Below are 19,353 nucleotides of genomic sequence, written 5' to 3'. Positions count from 1 at the left end.
ACCGTGGCCAGACAGCCACCAGGAGAGGGTGCTCTTTGAGGGTCCATTTACTTTAAAAGATAATAATAAATATTTTCTGTTGATTTATTTTTATTTTTGGCTGTGCTGGGTCTTGGTTGCTGCTCGTGGGCTTTCTCTAGTTGCAGTGAGTGGGAAGCTACCCCTCGTTGCAGGGCATGGGCTTCTCATTGCGGTGGGGCTTGTGGGCTCAGTAGTTGTGGTGCATGGGTTTAGTTGCTCTGCAGCATGTGGGATCTTCCCGGACCAAGGACTGAAGCTGCATCACCTGCGTTGGCAGGCAGATTCTTAACCGGTGGACCACCAGGGAAGTCCTATGGGTCCATTTTCTCATTGGACCCTTTCCTACCTTGGTTCAACTTTGGCCTGACCTGCCAGACTTTTCTGTCTAGTTTGTGCAGGCGTAGGACATGTTGTTCTTCATTGGAGACACTGACAGCAAAGAGGGAAAAGTAATGATAAATCCGAAACTATTGTTCTTTAACTCCAGGGTGAATAATTACTGCTTAAAAAAAGAGTCTGAAGTGGGGCTGGTAATCTGTATTTTTAACAAGCACCGACTGACTCTGTTTCAGGTGGTCAGTGGAACATATTTTGAGAAACACTACTGCAAACTGAAGTTGACAATGAAGTGCCAAAATGCCGTGGACAGTCACACATACTGCTTATGTATTTCTGGACTTAGTTTTGAGAATTTATCCTCTTTTATGTACAGCTCTTCTAAAACTTACATGGTTATCAATTAAAGAGCAAGATCTAGACACTCTGTTTTGGTGTTTAGTTTTGTCTTCCCAACTAGATTGGGATATCTTAAAAATAGCTATGCCCTCAGGCTTTTCTTATTTGCCCCAGAGTAGGGTGACAGACCATCTTCAGGGTTGGAATGCTCAGGGGAAAATCCCTGATACCTTAATCTAACCTTCTTTAAAAACCTGGAAGCCACTTGGTATTTGGAAACTTGTATTAGTTTTTTTAGGGCTGCCATGGTAGAGTATCACAGACTGGGTGACTTAAACGATAGAAGTTTATTTCTTCACAGTTCTAGAGGCTGTAAGTCTAAGATTAAAATGTCAGCAGAGTTGGTTTCTTCTTCTTTCTTTGGCTCGTAGTTGACCATCTTCTCCAGCAAAACAGCCACATCTGGTAAAGGCTTCATCAACTGTGATTCACAGATGGTCTTCCCTCATTGTGTGTCTGTGTCCTAATCTCTTCCTATAAGGCCCCCAGTCATTTGGAATTAGGGCCCACTTAATGACTTCAGTTTCCTCTTTAAAGAGCCAATCTCCAACTAATATTCTGAGGTGCTTGAGGGTTGAGACTTTGACATATAAATTTAGATCACAATTCAGTCTGTTACAGCCATTATGGCACCTAGAAATGTGCCACTTTCTCCCTTCTCTCACACCTGTTAGTCTTGTAGAGTAAGCTCTCCACCCTCTAACTCTCCTCCACCACTTCTTACAGACACAAGCTTGTGTGGCAAGTACCCATGGAACAGCGCTAAAGAGTCTATAGTGGAGATGGGCAGGTTGTGGCATGCATCAAACAAAACAACACTTCGGAGTTGAAATCCAGGTGAACTGTCTTAAAGACACAGCTCTCTGCCCACTCTTGGTCCAACTGTCACTTGATGATGATAATTAGACTACTATATCCTATGTAAATAGTCTTGGTGTATCTTAACTCATCCTTCATTTTCTTTCATGGTAGCTCATTCATTAGGTCTCTCCTTGGCTAGTACTTTATAGAGCTCAGTTCAAATGTTCAATGAGGTCAAAAGCAAGACATGTAAGGGCTTGCTGAAGGTTCGCATAAGGACAGTTTCTGAGCACGACCCCCTGGTTCTGCAGTATTCCTAAGGCTGATAAACAGCAACATCACTAAGAAAGAAATCTATTATAAGTAGTAGGAACTAGGAAAAGTGGATGAAAAATAAGACAAATAACCTCAAGATTTTTAGTTCTTTGTAAAGTCGCTTCCTTCATGGCAGCTTCATAGGGAAGAGATAAAGCTTCCTCTTTCTATGCTTTTTTTTTTTTCAGTCAATCAAGTCAAACATCTTGTTAAACAGTGAGGCCTTGCTCAGTTATCTTTATATTCTGATTCTCCTCGCTTTGTTCAACTGACAGGTGCATCTAATGACAGTTATTGTGAAACTTGGGTGACTGCTCTATATAAAGTTCACATTTTCCTTCTGAATGTGTTTCCAGTCTCTATTCTATTCAAGTAGGTTGGTAAACTCTTGGAGAAGTCACCACCTAAAGGTATGATGAGGGCTTCTAGAATACTCTTCCCTGTTGACCAACCTTCCTATCTTCCTGCTTCGGCTTCCCTCCAAGAACTTCTGACCTCAGGTTGTGTATTTCTATCCTGTTCATTCTTTGCTCCCTGGCTCAGGACTTCTTCCCATCAAACTGTCATCCTCTGTACCACTTAGTACAAGCTTGTTAGCATAAGCTTGTTAGAAGTTCAGAAAAGTACCCTGGGCAGGATTGGAAAGAGTTAAACTCACTCTTCTGAAGTGCAATTTTCTCTAATTTTCTTTCTCTTCTGCTCTGTAGTTTTATTATATGTTTGGATTCTTTCCAGTTACTATTAATTTTCAACACAGAATCACCATGAATGTCTTGCTGTAAAATAACTGGCAAAACTAGAGAAATCGGCTGCCTTCTTCTCAAAGACCTGGTGTAACCACCGTGGAGATGGGGAGGCGCGCTCCTTTCCAAGAAGCCGGGAGTTGGGTGCCGTCCAGGTTCGGGGCAGGCGCAGGAGCCTGTCCTTTGGCACTCTGCCCTTCTTACTGAGCTTTCTTCACCGAGGCTTCCCCTCAAGTGCTTCAGGATTCAGCACCTCAGACTCCTTTGGGGTGGGCCACCCAGCGAGGCCGGTTGTCTCAGAACAGGGCTTGGTTTGCCAGCACGGAACTTGGAAACCAGCCTGTGTGATCCTGGGCAGTTCATGAATGCGATACCCTCCGCGTCGGGGCACGGGGATTGAACAGGGTAGGGTCCTCACGCGGCCTGCGCACCGCCCGCCTCGCTCAGCCCTGCTCGATCCAGCGCTCCCTTCCCGCGCCGCGAGCCGGATGGCCCCTCGCGCCATTCCCCATTCCCGGCTTCGCTGGGAGGAGGAGCCGGCCGGGTCGCCGGCTCGGCACCGCCCCCGGAGAAAGGGCCAGAGGCCACCCGGGACCCGCCCGCCCTCTAGCCGCTGGGCCCCGAATGGCAGAGCGGTGCTCGGACCATCCGTATCGCCTCACGTCGCCCCGCCCCGCGCCGTCCTCCCATTGGCTGTCGCCGGGCCCTCGAGGCCCGCGCTTCTCTGCGTGGCCAGCCAGACCGCGCCGCCGCGGGGAGCGGGGTCGGAGGTGAACGGCCTCGAGTAACCCCGGACGTAGTCACCTCATGGGGCTCGCCGGCTGAGGTGGGAGCGGGGGCGGGGCGGGGCGGGGCCGGAGTCCTGAAGCCCCGCCCCTCCCCGTGTGCAGGGCCGGCCTGGTGCTGCGCGCCTGTCAGCCATCGCCGGAGCTACCGGCGTCTCCTCCCGCCCAGCGCCGCCTCCACGCAGGGGTCCGGGGCCGCCGGACCGCGGGACGCTGCCGCCGCCGCCTTGAGGTGAGGAGGGGAAGGCCGCCCCGCAGCCTGCGATTCGGGACCGGGAGAGGCCGGGGCCCGGGGAGGGGCGGCGGCTGCAAAGGGCCGCCTCCCATCTTCCGCCGCACGCGGCCCGGGCTCCATCCCGCCCGGACCCGGTGCTTGGCAGCCGGGCTCTCCCCGCAGTTCTTCTGGGGCTTCTCGTTTACCTCTGGGGGAGACGTGGAGGCACCTGGGCTGGGGGTCTCCAGGCGTCGAAGCTCAGACCCCGGAACTGGGAGGCGTACAGCCCAGGGCCTCTAGGAAGGGGCTGGTGTGTCTGCCTGGAGCGGGTCCCTCCGTCCTCCCGCGCCAGCCCCGGCGTGGTCTGATCCCTTCAGACCCCAGTCTCCAGTGCGACCCTGCGCTGCGGAGAGGAAGGAGATCCCACGTGGGAGGAGGGTGTTGAGGGCTGGGTCCAGTTGCCCCGAAAGTCTGCTTCTCTCTTGCAGAGAGAGAGAGGTTGTGGGGTGCAGAGACCCCGGACTGCTTTCTGCTTTCCCTGTCTTTGTATCGTGGTGGGAGCCAGGGGCCGGGCGAGGTGTCCCTTGCCAGTTTCTGCCCCCAGAGTTTTATTAAGTATTTTCTCTAAGGGACGTAGTAAAAGGTACGCCTGCTCTTACTCTCTCCCTCACGTTTATGGTACTGTTCACGGGAAGCTGTCGGAGGTAGGACGTGGCCAGGTTGTGTGAGGCTAATGAATTTCAGAGGAAAACGTGCCGGAAGATCCTGCTTGGGTCAGACCTAACCGTATTTCTGGAATTGGACGCGGGAAAGTTGACGCTGGTGGACACTAGGAATCAGCTCTAAATACTGGGGACTCCAAGTAGGCTTTGTGGGTTTTACAGAAGCAAATAAGAATAAGCTAACAACTGTACAGGTTTCGGAAATACTTTAATTTCAGGTGTTTTTGTTTTGGGGTTTAAGACTGAAATCTCTAAATTTCTTATTCCGTTTCTCTTTAAGCAGGGTTTCAGTAATTTCCCAGTGTGCGGAATAAACCTGATAATGTGGTCATCAGTCTCAGAAGTTGGTCCTCTTCGACTCCTCCTTTTCTTTCATTTTTTACCCCCTTGTCCACAGTGCAGATTGAGAAGCATGGTTACTTTGGTTTTATGGTTTCTTCTTCTTGGGGGGCACGATAGGAATTCTCTTCTTGGTGGAGATGTCTTGCATGTCTGTGAGGAGAAGGCTTTCCGTGTGCCTATTTATTTGATAGGCACTTTTGCCTGGGAAATCCCCAGAGGTGGACAGAGGTGCCTAGCCGGCTACAACCCATGGGGCCACAAAGAGTCAGAGCCACTTAGCCACTAAACCATTAAGAAAAGCACTGTGGTTTAATAGGGGAGGACAGCAGCTTGCAGTGTCCAGAGAGATGCCCGCTTGCTGCAAAGTAGCAACTTACTTCTCTTGCCTCAGTTTCCTCATTTTTAATAACAGGAGGAACTGTTGTGAATTTCAGGATAATTAGCAAACTTTGTAAAATGGCCTAAAAAAGATGTCAAAGTATTAGTTTATGAAGTCACCTGAGTTTATTTGTGTGGCACAAGTTTTGTTTGGAATTAACCAGTGCAGAGCAGAAATACATCTCCCCTAAGATGTCATGGTTTTTAAAGTGGGAGGAAAAGTTAAGAAATGGTGACATTTGATTTAGTTATCTTAATAGTTCAGAAGACAAGATTATGTCAATGAACTAGTATTGTGAAAGCCAGCCTTAGAACTCTCATCCCATCCTTGCCTTTTCAAAGTGCCATGGACACATTCATGGATCACTATGTAACATTTGATTTCCTTTTCAGTCAATGACTAGAAAGTTTTTTGTCTGTCACATACTGGCTAACAGGTCTGGGGCTAGTGTTTTCCTTTCTTAAAAACAAAATTTTTTTTTTGATAGCTAATATCCTAAAAGTATTGGTTAAAGAAAGAAGTAAGTTAAAATAAAAATTATTGGAATCACATGTTGGAATTTAATATTTTTAATTGGAGGAGTCTTTTTACAATTCAGAAAAAGATTTTTATATCATTATCTAAAATTGTTCTTAAAGATTAATAATAATAGCAGATATGCACCAAGTGTCTTTCCAAGCCCTTAAAACAGTAAGGTTATGAAGAAGTAAATGAACACCGAAGACTCATTGGCCAAAAAAAGTTTCTTTTATCTATTGAGGCAAGTAACATTTTTAAAGGAAATTTTTATTGATCTTCCACTGTAACAGATTGTTGCTTATCTAGTTTTTTGTTTCACTAATTTTTAAAGTTCAGTGAGTATCCACTACTTGGCTCTAATGGGTTATGTGAGATGATATTTACATAGAGGAAACTGACAAATAGCGGTCAGAGAATAAATCTCATTAATAGGGCATAGGTTTTTATGAGTTCAAAAGTCAATCTTACTATGTATGCTCTCGTGATACACAGTTCTCTTACCAATTTGTTATTTATTCAAGCCATCATAAAGCCATTTAGTCTCTAGTCTCAGGATGTTGAAGGAAGCAAGTGAAAAGAAACTTCAGCAGCAAGGGATGTTAGCACCTTACCAAAAGGTTGGTGGTCCCAGTTGGTTTGGCCTTTGGCGGATGTTATTTGGGGCTTAGGTTTATTCCATCCTCTCAGGTTGCTGCACTCACCTTCCTTCGTATGAGGAACCACAGGAGTGTTTACCATTACATGGCATCAGAAACTGAAGTTGCATGGAAGTAGTAGTTACAAAGTAGTCATCCCAGATAGAGTACATTTGGGTAATGATTTTCGTTTTTGGAAATGATAACATGAAGTTTGAAAATTCTGAATGAATTCGTGGAGTTAAGTTTGAAAAGCAGACTCAATTTTGGACAAATTTTTTCAGGAAGTGTAAGGTTTTGTTTATGAATATTTGACTATCTCCTGTGATAGAATGGACCTCCCATGTGGTGCTAGTGGTAAAGAACCCACCTGCCAATGCAGAAGACATAAGAGACTTGAGCTGGATCCCTGGGTCAGGAAGATCCCCTGGAGGAAGGCATGCCAACCCACTCCAGTGTTTTTGCCTGGAGAATCCCATGGACAGAAGAGCCTGGTGGGCTACAGTCCATGGGGTCACCAAGAGTCTGGCACGACGGTAGCGACTTAGCACACACGTATGATAGAAATAAGAGAGTACTCTAATGGGGTTCCTAAAAATCATCCTTTGTTTTTGTAGACCACTCAAACCTGTTCTTAAGCCATAAGTTGGCACATGTATATGTGTATGTGTATGTATTTACACACATGCCAAGTTGGGGGGATAGTAGGTTGATAGGAGCTTGATTAGTTTTTAAATTTACCAGAAGAGATATCAGCAAATTGGCACCAAGAGGATAGATAGCTGGGTTGTTTGTGTTTTGTGCTTCAGCATTTAGTGGTATTCCTGAGCCTGGCAAGGCAAACTGTTGAATTTCCCTTTGATTCCATCTTATAAAAATCTGAGAACTGAATGGAACTTTTAGTATTAGAATATACCTTAGGAATTTCCTAGTTCAACTTTATAGTTAATATGAAAATATTTTATCCAATACTCCTGTTGGAAACTTCCAGCTCTAGGCAGTTCATCGTCTGACTGGTACATCATCAAGCAACTAATTTTTGAGAGTTGTTCATTATTTTCAACCTAAAGCTGTCTCCCTAAAACCTATAAAATGTTGTATCTCCAAGAGGATTAGGACTTTTGGCTTTAACGTGTAAATTTTATCAGCTTCACATTTCTGCCAGATAATGTAAAATACAATGCCTAACACATCCAGAACACTTGCGGGCAGGCCAAAAAAAAAAAAAAAAAAAAAAAAAACACAACAGTTCTTCAGGGAAGAAATTGTCCTTATCCTTGAATCCTGGGTGCTCTCTGGAAGGTAGCTGACACCTGAATCATGGTTTCAGTTCAGTTCAGTTGCTCAATCGTGTCCGACTCTTTGCGACCCCATGGACTGCAGCATGCCAGGCCTCCCTGTTCATCACCAACTCCCGGAGTTTACCCAAACTCATGTCCATTGAGTTGGTGATGCCATCCAACCATCTCATCCTCTGCCATCCCCTTCTCCTCCCGCCTTCAATCTTTCCCAGCATCAGGGTTTTTTCAAATGAATCAGCTCGTCTGATCAGGTGGTCAAAGTATTGGAGTTTCAGCTTCAACATCAGTCCTTCCAATGAACACTCAGGGCTGATCTCCTTTAGGATGGACTGGTTGGATCTTCTTGCAGTCCTAGGGACTCTCAAGAGTCTTATCCAGCACCACAGTTCAAAAGCATCAATTCTTCAGAACTCAGCTTTCTTTACAGTCCAACTCTTACATCATGGTTTCAGCTTTTTCTAAATGCTGCTCTATGAAATAAGATTATGGGGAGGAACTGATTCATAATCCCAGAGATTTTTGAATTCACAAAATGGCTTTTTACCTGGAGGCCTCTAAATGTTTCAAGGGAATACTGTTTGAAATTTGAACACATGATTCACATCTCTTAATATGTTTCGTCATCCCTCATATTCATTTGAATTTCTATGGAACACAGCCTACAAAGCCTAGTGTTTACACAGCATTGTAAAGTGTTAGGGTAGTAGATTTTAGACAATTGGAGAGACAATAACTTTTCCAGCTTCATTGAAGAAATAACAGAGTCAGTTACACAGTAACACATATTAATAAATGAATGGAAAAACTTCCCTGGTGGTCTAGTGGTTAAGACTCTGCCTTCCAATTCAGGGAGTGTGGGTTGGGAAACTAAGATCCCATATGCTGCAGGGTACAGCCAAAAGTTAAATAAATATATATATATATAAACTTAAGAAATGAATGGGATTTCCCTGGTGGTCCAGTGGTTAAGAATTTGCCTAGCAATGCAGCCCTGGAAGAGGGCATGGCAACCCACTCCAGTATTCTTGCCTGGAGAATCCCATGGACAGAGGAGCCTGGTGGGCTACAGCGCATGTGGTTGCAAAGAGTTGGACGTGACTCGATACAACTGAAGTGACTTAGCACGTACGCATACCAATGCAGGGAACATGGGTTCAATCCCTGGACTGGGGAGATTCCACATGCTGCAGAGCAACTAAGCCTGTGCGCCACAACTACTGAGCCCGCATTTTAGAGTTTGTGCTCTGCAACAAAAGAAGCTGCTACCACAGGAATCCTATGTACTGCAACTAGCGAGTAGCCCCTGCTCGCCACAACTAGAGAAAGCCCCTGAGCAGCAGCAAAGACCCAGCACAGCCACCAATAAATAAATAGAGTGAGTGACACACCAGTTGTCTTCTTAAATGCTCAGGCAGATACATGAGAGAAGGAATTAGAGTAGCGTGAAACTAGTGGGTAAAGCTTTTTATTAAACGTTTGAAATTTTAGTTGCTAGTAAATAGTACCTTCACATAATTCAAAATTGTAAGTGTACGAAAGTGTATACAGTGACATTCTCTCTCCCTCCTTTGTCTTGCAGCCATTCAGTTCTCCTTACCAGAGACAAGCAGTGTTATTTATTTCTTACTCTAACTTTTAATAGTAATTATCAGATATGTTAAATTTAATGAAGTATTTCTTAATAATAACCCGAGATTTTATTCATATTAAAACAGATACTCTTGTATATCTTCCTACTCTGCCAACTTAAAAAAATGTATATTCTTTCTTTCTGTCTTTGGCCGCAGCAGGTCTTACTCGTGGCGTGCGGGATGTGGAATCTTTAGTTGCGGCATGCGAACTCTTTAGTTGTGGCGCAAGGGAGCTAGTTCGCAGACCAGGGCTCGAGCCTGGGCCCCCTGCAGTGGGAGTAAGGAGTCTTAGCCACTCGACCACCAGGGAAGTCCCCTGCTCAGCCAGCTTTTTAATACAAACTGTACACACTTTGGCTTCCCTGGTCGCTCAGTGGCAGAGAACCCACTTGGCAATGCAGGGTATATGGGTTTGATTGCTGGGTCAGGAAGATCCCCTGGAGAAGGAAAGGACAGCCCGCTCCAATACTCTTGCCTGGGAAATCCCCTGGACAGAGGAACCTGGCAGGTCACCACCCATGGGGTTGCAAAAGAGTCAGACACAGACTTAGCAACTAAACAACAGCAACAAATACATTCTTTATACACCATCCTTCATCTTTGATTTCTTCACTTACCATAACACGGTGAGCTGTTTACCTTTTTATTTTCATCAGGGTAATATGTGCATGTAGTGGGGTTTTTTTGGCTACACGGGGTCTGTGTTGTTGCGCTGGGGCTTTCGCTAGTTGTGGTGGGTGGGCTTCTCACTGCGGTGGCTTCTCTCTTGTGGAGCACCGGCTCGAGGCTCTCAGGCTTCAGTAGTTGTAGCACACAGGCTCAGTAGTTGAGGCTCAGGGGCTCTAGAGTGTGGGCTTAGTCCCTCTGTAGCATCTAGGATCTTTTGGACGAGGGATGGAACCCATGTCCCCTGCACTGATGGACAGACGTTCAACCACTGGACCACCAGAGATGTCCCCCACCATATTTTTTCATTACAAAAATCCTTATTCCCTTTTGTAATTAATCTATAGCTCATGAGGTGATTTTTCTTCACTTTTTCTTGTGGTAAAATAACATGTAACATTTAAATTAACATATAACATTTAAATAATATATAGCATTATAAAATGACTCTTGAGAGTCCCTTGGACTACAAGGAGATCCAACCAGTCCATTCTAAAGGAGATCAGTACTAGGTGTTGTTTGGAAGGAGTGATGTTAAAGCTGAAACTCCAATACTTTGGCCACCTGATGCGAAGAGTTGACTCATTGGAAAAGATTCTGATGCTGGGAGGGATTGGGGGCAAGAGGAGAAGGGGACAACAGAGGATGAGATGGCTGGATGGTATCATCGACTCGATGGACGTGAGTCTGAGTGAACTCCGGGAGTTGGTGATGGACAGGGAGGCCTGGCGTGCTGCGATTCATGGGGTCGCAAAGAGTCGGACACGACTGAGCGACTGAACTGAACTGAACTGAACATTTACCATCTTCACCATTTAAAAATGTACAGTTTTGCATTATGATATATAATACATTCGTAATGCTGTGCAGCTATCACTGCCATCCATCTCTGGAACTTTTTTCATCTTGTAAAACTGAACTGCTATACCCTTTGAACAGTAACTCCCTGTTTTCCTCTTCCCCAGCCCCCAGCAACCACCATTCTACTCTTGGTCTATAATTTTGACTGAGGACCTCATATAAGTGGAATCATACAGTATTTGTCTTTTCGTGACTGACTAATTTCACCTAGCATAATGTCCTCAAGGTTTATTTGCATCGTAGCATATTGCTCTTTAAGGTTGAATAATATTTTATTGTATGTATATGTTACATTTTGCGTATCCATTTATCCGTCAATGCATGCTTGGTTTTTTCCAAGTTTTAGTTATTCTGAATAATGCTATTCTGAACATGGGTGTACAAATATCGCTTTGAGATCCTGCTTTCAGTTCTTTTGAGTATGTACCCAGAATGGAATTGGTGGGTCATATGGTAATTCTGTTTTTAATTTTTTGAGGAACCATCATGCTGTTTTCCATAGGACTACCAGTTTACACCCCACAGCACCCCAAGGGTTCTGATTTCTCCACATCCTTTCCAATACTTGTTTTCTCTGTTTTTGATAGTGGCCATCCTAATTACTGTGGACCGCTTCTTATTTTAGTTTTGATTTGTGTTTCCCTAACGATTAGTAAGGACTTCCTGGTGGCTCAGTGGTAAAGAATCCTCCTGCCAATGCACGAGATGTGGGTTTGATCCCTGGGGTGGGAAGATCCCCTGGATGGCAACCCACTCCAATATTCTTGCCTGGCAAGTCCGTGGGGACTTGCCTGGGCTCATGGGGTCACAAAAGAGTTGGACATGCCTTAGCAAGTAAACAACAACAACAAATGATTAGTAATGTTGGGCATATTGATGTGCTTATTGGACATTCATAGGTCCTCTTTGGAGAAATGTTTATTCAAATCTTTTGTCCAGTTTTGAATTGGGTTGTTTTTTGTTGTTGAGTTTTAGAAGGTCTCTATAATATTCTGGATATTTATTACTTATCGAGTATATGATTTGCAAATATTTTCTTCCATTCTTTGGATTGCATTTGTACTCTTGTTGATAGAGTCTTTGGATGAACAAACTTCTTTTAATTTTCAAGAAATCCAATTTGCCTGTTTTTTTTCCTTTGTTACCTATACTCTCGATGTCATAGCCAAGAAATCTTTGCCAAATCCAATGATGTGAAGTTTTTGTCCTGTGTTTTCTTCTAAGCATTTTGTTGTTTTAAGTCTTACATTAGGTCTTTGATCCATTTGAGTTAATTTTTGTCTGTGGTGTTAGGTAAGTGTCTGATTTTATTTGTTTGCATGCGGAGATTTAGTTTTCTCAGCACCATTTGTTGAAAAGGCTGTCCTTTCCCCATTAAATAGTCTTGGCACCCTTGTCAAATATCATTTGACCCTATAAACAAGGGTTTCTTTCTGGAATCTCCCTTGTATTCCATTGGTCTTCATGTCTGTCTTTATGCCAGTATCACATAGCTTTGACCACTGTAGCTTATAAATCAGGAAGTGTAAGTTCTCCAGTTTGTTCTTTTTCAAGATTTTTTTTTTTTTTTTTTCCCAGGGGGCACTATTCAAGAACCCTCGAGATTCCATATGAATTTTAGGGTAGGTTTTTCTTGTTTCTGCAGAAAATGTCCTTGGGATTTTGATAGGAATTGCACTGAATTTGGGGAGTATTGATATTTTAACAAAATTCAGTCTTCCAATGCATGAACATGGCATGTGTTTCCATTTATTTATGTCTTTAATTTCTTTCAGCAATGTATAGAACTATAAAAACTATAAAAGTTTTCATTGTACAAGTCTTTTACCTCTTTGGTTTAGTTAATTCCTGTATATTTTATTCTTTTAAATGCTGTTGTAAATGGAATTGTTCTTGTAATTTCCATTTCAGCTTGTTCACTGTTAGTGTGTAGAAATACAACTGACTTTTGTGTTCTGCCACTTTGCTGAATTCATCTATTACCTCTTACGGTTTTTGTTTTTCTATTTTGGTGTGTGTAAAATCTTTAGAGATTTTACATCTAAGATCATATCACCTCCAGAGATAATTGCATTTTTTTCCTTTCCAATTTGATTGTCTTTTCCTTTTCCTTTTTTCTTACCTGATTGCTCTGGCTAGAATTTCTGTGGTGAATAGAAGTTGTAAAAGTGGACATTCTCTGTATGTCTCAGAGGAAAGCTTTTACTCTTTTACCACTGTTTTCAGTGGTAATGTTTTCAGTGGGGTTTTCATATATGACTTTTTTGGTGTGAGATTCCTTCTCTTCTTGGAATGTTTTTTATCATGAATATGTATTGAATTTCATCAGATGCTTTTTCTGTATTAGTAGAGATGATCGTGTGGGTTTTTTCCTTTCATTCTGATATTGTGGTGTGTTACATTGATTAACTTATGTATGTTGACTCATCTTTGCATTCTTTCCAGTGGAATCTTTGCATCCCAGTTGGAAATGGTATATAAGTCTTTTAATACACTGCTAAATTATGTTTGCTAGTTTTTTGTTGAGGATATTTAGAGTAACTGTAGCGTCATAGAATGAGTTAGGAAGTGTTCTCTTCAGTGTTTTGAAGAAATTTGAGAAGAATTGATATCAGTTCACCTTTAATTGTTTGGTAGAATTCACCAGGGGAGGTGTCAGATCTAGGACTTTTCTTCATTGGGAGATTTTTGATTACTATTCTCCTTACTGGTTATAGGTCTATTCAGAGTTTGTATTTCTTTGTGATTTAGTTTTGTTTCTAGGAACTTATCCATTTCATCTAGATTATCCAAAGTGTTGGTATACAGTTGATTAGTCTTTTGCTGCTTTCAAGATTCTCTATGTCTTTTGACTTTTAAAAAGTGAAAGTGAAAGAGAAGTCGCTCAGTCGTGTCCGACTCTTTGCAACCTGTGGACTGTAGCCCACCAACCTCCTCCGTCCATGGGATTCTCCAGGCAAGAATACTGGAGCCGGTTGCCATTTGTTGGGCACCTACTGACCTGGGGAGTTCCTCTTTCAGTATCCTATCATTTTGCCTTTTCATACTGTTCATGGGGTTCTCAAGGCAAGAATACTGAAGTGGTTTGTCATTCCCTTCTCCAGTGGACCACATTCTGTCAGACCTCTCCACCATGCCCGCCTGTCTTGGGTTGCCCTGCGGGCATGCCTTAGTTTCATTGAGTTAGACAAGGCTGTAGTCCTAGTTAGACAAGGCAATGCCAAAGAATGCTCAAACTACCGCACAATTGCATTCATCTCACACGCTAGTAAAGTAATGCTCAAAATTCTCCAAGCCAGGATTCAGCAATACGTGAACCGTGAACTTCCACATGTTCAAGCTGGTTTTAGAAAAGGCAGAGGAACCAGAGTCAAATTGCCAACATCCGCTGGATCATGGAAAAAGCAAGAGAGTTCCAGAAAAATATCTATTTCTGCTTTATTGACTATGCCAAAGCCTTTTGACTGTGTGGATCACAATAAACTATGGAAAATTCTGAAAGAGATGGGAATACCAGACCACCTGACCTGCCTCTTGAAAAATCTGTATGCAGGCCAGGAAGCAACAGTTAGAACTGGACATGGAACAAAAGACTGGTTCCAAATAGGAAAAGGAGTACGTCAAGGCTGTATATTGTCACCCTGCTTATTTAACTTATATGCAGAGTACATCATGAGAAATGCTGGACTGGAAGAAACACAAGCTGGAATCAAGATTACTGGGAGAAATATCAATAGCCTCAGATATGCAGATGACACCACCCTTATGGCAGAAAGTGAAGAGGAACTAAAAAGCCTCTTGATGAAAGTGAAAGAGGAGAGTGAAAAAGTTGGCTTAAAGCTCAACATTCAGAAAACGAAGATCATGGCATCCGGTCCCATCACTTCATGGCAAATAGATGGGGAAATAGTAGAAACAGTGTCAGACTTTATTTTTTTGGACTCCAAAATCACTGCAGATGGTGACTGCAGCCATGAAATTAAAAGACGCTTACTCCTTGGAAGAAAAGTTATGACCAACCTAGATAGCATATTCAAAAGCAGAGATTATTACTTTGCTGACTAAGGTCCGTCTAGTCAAGGCTATGGTTTTTCCAGTAGTCATGTATGGATGTGAGAGTTGGACTGTGAAGAAAGCTGAGCGCCGAACAATTGATGCTTTTGAACTGTGGTGTTGGAGAAGACTCTTGAGAGTCCCTGGGACTGCAAGGAGATCCAACCAGTCCATTCTGAAGGAGATCAACCCTGGGATTTCTTTGGAAGGAATGATGCTAAAGCTGAAACTCCAGTACTATGGCCATCTCATGCGAAGAGTTGACTCATTGGAAAAGACTCTGATGCTGGGAGGGATTGGGGGCAGGAGGAAAAGGGGACGACAGAGGATGAGATGGCTGGATGGCATCACTGACTTGATGGACTTGAGTCTGAGTGAACTCCCGGAGTTGGTGATGGACGGGGAGGCCTGGTGTGCTGCGATTCATGGGGTCGCAAAGAGTCGGACATGACTGAGCAACTGAACTGAACTGTGGTCCTAGTGTGATTAGATTGACTAGTTTTTTGTGAATATGGTTTCAGTGTGTCTGCCCTCTGATGCCCTCTGGCAACACCTACCATCTTACTTGGGTTTCTCTTACCTTGGGCGTGGGGTATCTCTTCGCGGCTGCTCCAGCAAATCGCAGCCGCTGCTCCTTGCCTTGGATGAGGGGTATCTCCTCACCGCCACCCTTCCTGACCTTCAACGTGGGATAGCTCCTGTAGGCCCTCCTGCACCCGCGCAGCCACCGCTCCTTGGACGTGGGGTTGCTCCTCCGGGCCACCACCCCGGCCTCGGACGCGGGGTAGCTCCTCTCGGCCGTTCCTGCGCTGTCGCAGCCTGGCACTCTCGGCTGCTGCCCCTGACCTCAGACGTGGGCTAACTCCTCTCGGCCACGCGCAGCCGCCCGCGCTTGACTTTTAACAGTTTGATTATGAAGTATGCCTATTGGTCTTTTAAGTTTGTCTCATTCAGAGTTTGTTAAACTTCTTCAACATTTATATTCCTGTCTTTCATCAAATTTGGCAAGTTTTCAGCCACTTTCTTCGAATATTCTCTCTGCCCTTTTCTCACTTCTCCTTCTGAGATCTCAGTGCGCATGTTGGTCTCTTGGTGGTGTCCCACAGCGCCCTTAGTCTCTGTTCGCTTTTGGTCTATCTGTGTTCTTTCCATCCCTCCAACTTGATAATTTATATATCCTATCTTAGAGTTTGCAGATTCTTTCTTCTGTTTGCTCAAGTTTGTGTTAGTGACTTTTTCATTTCAGTTATTGTACTTTTCAGCTCCAGAATTTCTTTTTGGTTTGTTTTTAGGTTTCTATTTCTTTATTCTTATTTCCATTTTATTCAGAGATTGTTTTCTTGACTTTGTCCCCATCTTCCTTTAGTTCTTTGAGCATCTTTTAGACAGTTGCTTTAATATTTTTGTCTAATATATCTGCCATCAGGTGTTTTTTAGGAATAATTTTTGTTGATTTAGTGTTTTTTGTTTTTAAATGGCCATACTTTCCTCATGCTTCGTAAGCCTTATCTTTTGTTGAAAACTGGATATTTGATTTTCATAATGTTGTAATTTTGGAAATCAGATTATCTTTCTTCCTAGAATTTGTTTTTTTTTTTTAATTGTCATTTTTGGTTTTTTTTTGACTGCTGTAGACCATCTCCATGCAGAAGGTCAGCCTGAAATATAGATGTTAGGCCTCTTCAGGTCTTTTCTGAGTCTTCCTCTCAGGATATTCAGTCACTTTCTAATTTTTCCCTGTACATGAAGTAGTTTTTGAATGTACTAGTGTTTAGTGTCTGGCTCCCAAAAGGGGGAAAAAGGAAAATGAAGGGGACATGAAAGAGCACTGGTTCGCTCTCTCCCTCTTTTTTCCCAATATTTCTTTATTTGTCTGTGTTGGGTCTTAGTTGCAGCATGTAGGATCCTTTGTTGGGGCTCAAGGGCTTAGCTGCCCCGTGGCATGTGGAATCCTAGTTCCCTGGCCAGGGATAAAACCCACGTCCCCTGAGTTGCAAGGTAGACTCTCAACCGCTGGACCACCAGGGAAGTTCCAGGCACTGGTTATTTAAGTCCCCTGGAAGTCACTTCAGCTGGAGGATGAGGGATTTGCACCAGTGGGAGGAGGTGTAACAACTGTAGCTGTCTGCCGCTTTGTCTACACCTGTATGATCAGAAACAGCAGTCAGTGATCAGAGCACAGGTCCCCAGTATTTGAAGGACAGGGTTGTTTCTGTCCACCTTGGCTTCTAGCCTGTGTGTGAAGAGCGTGTGCACAGTGTGGTGGGGCTGCATATGACTTGAGCTGGGAGATGGAGAGCTGTTGCTCTACTCCGAAGTAAGATTGACCATCAATGAGTGATAGTCGCTCGGTCGTGTCCGACTCTTTGCGACCCCACGGACTGTAGCCCGCCAGGGTCCTCTGTCCATGGAATTCTCCAGGCGAGAATACTGGAGTGAGTTGCCATTTCCTTCTCCAGGGAAAATTGCCTGTAATCAACCACAGTTAACCTTCAAAGTCTGTCCATGGAACTTGCAAGCTTTCAGTAGATTCCCAAGTTCCAGTATAGTTACACCAGGCAGATTCTGCCAGTGCAATTATTGTCTAAGTGGGGACCCAGATTCCTAGTACTTGCTACCCTACTGTCTTCCCAGAATCCTCTTCTGTAAGGCGATTTTCTTTTTTAACACTACGGGAATGTCCTGTTTTAGAATAATCTCTTTTCCAATGGTTTTAACATACATTTATGATTCTAGGCTGTATCAATTATTGTATTAACTGTTTGTAAAATGAAATATATTTTCTAATTGCTTCATTTTAGGAAGTAATTATTTTGAGATTTTGCTGCCTAAAAATATCTTTATCCTTATAGTTGGTTGGCCATAGAATTTTAAGTTTGAAATAATTTTCTTTCAGAATTTTGAAACCATTGTTTCACTACCTTCAGGCTTCCATTATTTTTTTCAGGCTGTTAGGTATGAAGGGTATTCTGAGTCTTGCTCCTTTGTATGTGACCTCTTTTTTTTTTCCTCTCTAGAGGCTTATGGAATCTTTTCTTTGTCTTCATTTTTTAAAAATTTTAGTGAGGTCGCTTGGTGCCTGTCTGTTTTTGTTTGTTGTAGTAGACCTTTGATGGACCTTCTTAATCTGACCATTATGCCTTTCAGTTTTAGGAAGTTTATTGACTTATTACATCAGTTTTAGCTTTTCTTGTATTTTGTTCTGTTCTTACTTTTAAGAGGGCCACTTCTTCATATGGGCTTCCCTGGTGGCTCAGACAGTAAAGAATCTGATTGCAATGTAGGAGACCTGGTTTTGATCCCTGGGTAGGGGAGATCCCTAGAAAAGGGAGTGGCAACCAACTCCAGTATTCTTGCCTGGGAAATCCCGTGGACAGAGGAGCCTGGTGGGCTACATACAGTCCATGGGGTCGCAAAGTATTGGATGCTGCTGAGCGACTAATACTTTCATACTTTCTTCTTCATATTTTGGACCTTCTGAATAGATTCTCTAGTACTTATCTTTTTTCTCTTATTGTTCATTCTTTTTTCTTTTTATTCTGATTGATGAAAGATATTTCTTTATCTTCTAACTTTTGTACTGAGTTTTCATTGCTGTGGTTGTATTTTTAACTTACAAGAACTCTTTCTTGTTCTTTAAATGTTTCCTTTAAAAATATCCCATGTGTTTCGTGTAAGTAATATCTTAGTTCTCTCAGGATAATGATAGTCCTTTAAAATTAAACATCTTAATTTTGTTTTGAATTTTGAAGTGATTTTTAGATTTACAGGAAACTTGCAGATAGCATACATAAGATTCCTGAATACCCTCCACCAAGCTTCCTTCAGTGTTAATATCTTATATAATTACAGTACTTTTTTCAAAACTAAGAAGTTAACATTGGTTTAGTAATATTAAACTATAGGCTTAATTTAGATTTCTCCAGCTTATTGTTCCAGGATCTAATCCAAGAAACTGCATTACATTTAGTCGTGATGACTCTTTAGTCTCCCTCAATCTGTGATAGTTTCTTAGTCTTTCTTTTCTTTTTTTTTTAATGATCGTGACAGTTTTGAAGATAACTGTTCAAGTATTTTTTCCTTTAATTCAAATTTGTCTGATGTTTTCTCGTAATTATTCTAGGGTTAGAAGTTTATAGGAAAAATACCACAGAAGTTAGGTTGCCTCCTGCCTCCCCTCCCCTAATTAAAATTTTTTTGTATTGCATAATCTCTTCAAATTGCATTGTTTTCTACAGGTAGTCATTATTTTAAAAAAGAATTCTTTCATATTTTTCTCAGACATCTAGTAATCCTTAATTGACTGCTAAACTTTAAGAGAGAGGATTGAAAAACTAATCCAAGATTATGAAAATGTGAATGAGGCTCATTGACTGTTTATTTCACTGTGGGGTGATCTGACTGAGCATTTTAATTTGGGATCTCTAATGTTCTTTGTTGTTGTTCTACTTGAGGCTTTTTTTTTTTTTCTTTCATTCATCTGGTTAGATTCTGCAAAGAATGATCCTTCAGTTTCCCTCTTGGAGGGTGAAAATTGGGGAGAGAAGGCTGGGAAGTCTTACTCGATGTGTTTACTTAATCTCTCCACTTTCAATATGGTATCCTCCCTTTTACTGCTGCCAGCATCCCT

The 19,353-nt window shown here is 42.8% G+C and overlaps 1 protein-coding gene across 5 annotated transcripts in view; it reads left to right on the top strand.

Moving 5' to 3' along the window:
- Positions 1-19,353, top strand: part of ACACA (acetyl-CoA carboxylase alpha) — a 287,918-nt gene that overhangs the window by 45,145 nt on the left and 223,420 nt on the right. Inside the window, exon 1 of one of the 5 annotated variants that reach the window (XM_018064174.1) lies at positions 3,390-3,632. The exons of 2 other annotated variants lie outside the window; for them this stretch is intronic. The gene's annotated coding sequence lies outside the window, so the exon portion shown is untranslated. Of the gene's footprint in view, positions 1-3,389; positions 3,633-19,353 lie in introns of those variants that run through there. 2 more of the 5 variants (XM_018064171.1, XM_018064169.1) reach the window with 2 other exon arrangements.

The sequence above is a fragment of the Capra hircus genome, chromosome 19 (assembly GCF_001704415.2).
Source record: "Capra hircus breed San Clemente chromosome 19, ASM170441v1, whole genome shotgun sequence".
NCBI lineage: Eukaryota > Metazoa > Chordata > Mammalia > Artiodactyla > Bovidae > Capra > Capra hircus.
The sequence above is the reverse complement of the archived record's forward strand: the minus strand, read 5'-3'. Positions and strand labels throughout refer to the sequence as shown.